Below are 4,564 nucleotides of genomic sequence, written 5' to 3' on the forward strand. Positions count from 1 at the left end.
CGGAGCCTAGTGGAGCCACAGTGCCTCCCGTAGCCTCAGCGTCACCCCTCCGCCTAGCCCCCGGCCCGGCCCCACCAGCCCTGGCCTGGGACTGGGCCTGGGAGGGAGTCTGGCCTCGGTTCATCCCTGCCCGCCCTCCCAGGGTCTGCCCAGACAGCCAGCCTCACGCAGATCTTACCTGAGGGACAGGGGGCACTGCCACCTGCCCTAGACTGTGCCCTTACCAGCTCATCTCTTGTCCCCCCGCCCTCCCCACAATCAGCCTGGGGCTTCAGGACCTCGTGTCGGCCGGACAGGAGGAAGGAAGCTCCGGATTGGCTGGGAGAAGAAAGGGTGGGGCTTGAGATGGGCTCCAGGCCCCAACCTGGCCCCCCCCCCCCCCCAGGGCCAGCTGAAGTCTCGTTTCGGAGGCGGAGAGGCACGCAGGCTGGTTTCCAGGACGAGCGTTTGGCCAGCTCAGCCCTCGACATCATCGAGACACTGCGGCCTCTCGCGACCGTCCCGGGGCCCCTCTCTGCCCGGGAGAGACGGTACCTCTCGTCACCAGCCTGTTTTGCCCTGGCCTCTCTGGGGTGGTGGGGCCATTCTCCCCTGGCCCCTGCCCAGTGCCCACCTACCACAGGCCTCACCTCATCCCAGCGTGCCCCTAAGGAATCGACTTGCTAAGAGTGCTCTGGCAACCACTGGTGAGGAGGGGCTGGGCTGCCTGGGCCTCCCTCCCTCTTGCAGGCGGACTCTGCACAGACACCATCTCCCACACGGCCACGCATGACGTCACACACGAAGGCGACGACGCGCAACGACAAAACCTTGCGCGGTCCCGCTCACCCAGCCGGTGCAGACCTGTCACAGACATGCTTCCAAAGATGCTTATTCTCACGTGTTTCTCACCCTGCGGCCCCCCCTCCCCCCGCCCCCCAATGCTCACAACAATGCAAGGCACTAGTCGTCGTCCCCTGATGGTGGTGACAGTGTGGCCTGCCCCTCTCTCTGTCCCTCTCCCCCCATGCACACTGTGGCACCAGGCAGGCTGTCCCCAGCTCCCGGGCTCACCGGAGAGGGTGGAGTCAGGCTGGAACAGTCAGCCCATATTGGGTCCCCAGAGTTGCCCTGCCACACTCAGCCCCTCACCACGACGCCAGCACCAACCACGCGGCCGCCGCCCCCAGCATGTCAGATACGATCCCACGTGGAGGTACAGTCTCCCCCCTGCACAGCCCCGCGCTTGTGCTGCAGGGGAACCGGCGGGCACTTGCTTGCCTCTCCTGAAATAAAGTGGGGGGGGGATGCTGCCACAACCCCCCCCCCCAGGGCATTGCACATCGGTGGGGCCTGCTCCCCTCCCCTCCCCTCTGTAGCTCGCCGAGGGGTGAGTTTGGGGCCAGTCCCCCACTAGCTAGGAGCCTTGCTGAGGAAGGCAGGCTGGTTCCTGGAAATGTGGAGGGGGTTTGGGTCACCCAGGACCACAAGGCCTGGGCGGGGAGGGGTGTGCGGCCTGGCTCCCGGTCTCCCTGTACCCTCTCCTGCTCTGAGCTAGGGGCTGACTCTGCCTCCCAGGACACAAGTCTCCAAAGTGCCTGCGAGGGTGGGCCCTGTCGCCTGGGCCTCCTGCACCCTCCCTGCGGCCTCACCAGGCCCACCTCGGTCCCGCCCTGGGGCCCTCCCCGTGGACACCTGCCCGCTCGCTGGCCAGACAAGCTGATGGTTCTTGAAGCAGCCCAGCCAGACACACTGCCCCAGGCCGGGAGCTGAGAGCAGGTGGGGCTGGGGGGGGGGGGCGTCCCAGGCCCCGGCCCACCTCCCCCTTCTGTGTTACCCTTGCGAGGGGGCCGCTTCTGTAGATATTTTAAATGTGGGGTCACAAATCTCCTTGGGGGAGGAGGGTGTGCTTGGTGGGGGCTCCTGAGGACACGGGATGTGGTCTCAGTTGGGGTTGGCTGGTGCTCACCCCCCCCCCCCCCCCCGCCGCCAACCTTCAGCCCAGATTAAAGTCAGGAACCTAGCTTTTATTTCTGTTCCCTTTTCTAGACTCCCTGGCAGCAGATTTCTGCAGGGTGAGGGGGGTGGGGGGTGCCCGAGACATTGAGAGCAAGGGTCCAGGGAACTTCCACACCCTGTCTTTTCCACCATCCTGCTTCCGGGCTGGGGCTTTGTCTTTCGGCCTCAGTGTCCCCCCGGGCAGGGCCTGAAGGCCTGTGAGGAGCCCAGCCGGTCCCAAACTTTGTGATGGGCAGGAGTGAGGGGAGGCACCCTGGGCCCATGATTTGTTGAAGGTGAGGCGACCTGGCCTCAGTTATCCCTGGAGTGTGGAAGGGCGAGGGGAGGAGGGACTGATGTCCCAGCAGCTCCCTGGTGGGCTGCTGTGGGGGGCCAGCAGCTCTGGTGACCAGGCCTGGGCAGGCCAAGGCTGAGAAGCCAGGGAGCATGGAGGAGAGGGGACATGAGCCCAGGGATGGTGGGCCTGGGGTAGGAGACCCCTGCATGGGCCACATGTAGCCCATGGTGGGGCGGGGCCTGGCAAGGACGGAGGAGCTGGGCTTGGTCTGGCTGGAGTGGGCGTGGAGTGGCCCCCCGCAGGGGTCCAGTCTGGTCCCAGCAGGCCTGACTCCCCACGGAGGGCTGGCTTCTAACTTGGGACTTGGGGCTTTGCCTCCTGGCACACGGGCCTCTTCTCTCTGTCCTTAGCGTTTGAGAGAAGGGGCCAAGGGCCTCGTTCATGGAGCCCTGGACCTGAGCCCAAGGCCCAGGCTTTATCCTCGTGGAACAACACAGTCTGACTGGCCCAAGTTCATTCCGGCCAGCCCGGCTGGGGCAGGGCAGTCCAGGAGAGAGGTCGGTTAAAAGGATGAGCTGGGGCTCTCCTCGGTGCAATGTGGGTGCGGGGCTCTCACTCTGCCTGGGCACGAGGTGTGATGCAAGCAGGGCCTGGGCAGATGGGTCCCCAGACACACCAGTGTGCTTAGGGAGGGTGTCCCGCGAGGCCCTGGCATTTCCTAGAAGCCGGGCCGATTCCAAAGGGGAGGGGGCTTGTGTGGCCGGAGAACCTCCCTGGGGCCTCAGCTGCCAGGGAGGGTGGCTGGGGCCTCGGGAGGTGGGGTTCGGGCCCTCACTCCAGCTGTGACTTCTAGAACCCAGGTTCTGTCTCCCTAAGGGGCCACAGGGGCATACCTCTCCTGAAAGGTGCGTCCCCTTCAGCCCTGGAGGGGGCTGGGTGGCAACCAGGGCTGGGTGAGGCAGGTCTGCGGTCCGTGGCTTGGGGTGCTCAGGCCAGATCCCCGCCGGGGCTGGCAAAGCCATCTGTCCAGGCCTCCAGGCTGGGGCCCCGGGCGCAGGAAGCAAACCTATCTTGGCCTCTCCGGTGGGGCGGGAGTGGCCACCACCTCCTGGGCTCTCCCGGATTTCTCCTGACAGCCACCGCCCTGGACTTGCTTCCTCAGGCCTCCTGCCTGTAAATAGAAGCCCACGAACTGTACAGATTTACGGAGATGCCAAGACTGGGTCCTGGAGTTGCCATCTAAGGGCTGATGGGTCCAGCATCCCCCCCCCCCCCCGGTGCCCACCCGGCAGCTTAGTGCACAGCGTGGCAAATACGTGTAAATACTTTTCGTAGGCAGTGTGGCTCCAGAGAGCCCCCTGAAGACAGTGTCCCTCCCGTGCGTCCTTTCTCCTGTACAGAACCCTTCGCGTACCTGGCCTGGGGTGGGTGGGAGTTTGTCCTTCCCTCCCCCAAGCCTTCCCTGCCCTTTCTCCCCCCCCCCCCGCCATAACCTGTTTATTAACCATACTTGTCCTGAGTTCACGGCCAAATCTCTAAATAAGGAAAAGCGGAGGGAAAAGACTGGAAAAAGAGACCCAGGTGCCTGCCCCCCTCCCCCCCCCCCCCCGGCCACTGGGGGTACTCACCTGTCCCAGCCTTGTGAAGGAGCTGTTTGGTTGTTTTGTTTTTGTTTTCTGTTTGGTTGTTCTTTCTTTTTTTTTTTTTTTTTAACACTTCCCGTGCTGTGCCCATTTATAAGAAGAAATAAAATTAAGCTGAAATGATACAGTGTGGCCTGAGTGTGAGATAAACAAGGAGGCTTTGGGGGAGGGGCGGCTCGTGGTTCCCCCCCACCCCGTCAGCCACTTTACCCTTCAGAAGAAATTGAGAACCAAGCAAGGAAAATTGACCGGCAGCCTCTCGCGGGAACCATTATGGTAAAAGCGACCGTTGGTTGAGAATGTTCAGGAAACCACGAAGCTGACTGTGGTAAGGCCGCCTGGGGGCTGTGGTTGGGCCGGGGCCAGGCTGTGGTGGCGTTGGGGGCCCTGTGGTTCCCCCCCCCCCCCCCCGCCCAGGGGGAAAGAACTGGTTTCAGGCCACAAAGGGAGAATGTTGGGACCACAGGACATCAGAATCAGACTGACTAAGGCCGGACGGCTTTGGGGTCGGGAGGCCTGATTTCAAGCCCAGGTGACATTTCCCAGCTGTGAGTCTGGAGAGGCCACTTCTGAGCTCGCGGCGCCTCGATTTTCTCACCTGCGAAACGGGATGACAGTGACCGCCCGCTAAATGGAATGTGGTAAG

The sequence above is a fragment of the Lynx rufus genome, unplaced genomic scaffold, assembly GCF_022079265.1.
Source record: "Lynx rufus isolate CCGP_SWC_20201006 ecotype Redwood Valley unplaced genomic scaffold, mLynRuf1.p SCAF_2, whole genome shotgun sequence".
Taxonomy (NCBI): Eukaryota; Metazoa; Chordata; class Mammalia; order Carnivora; family Felidae; genus Lynx; species Lynx rufus.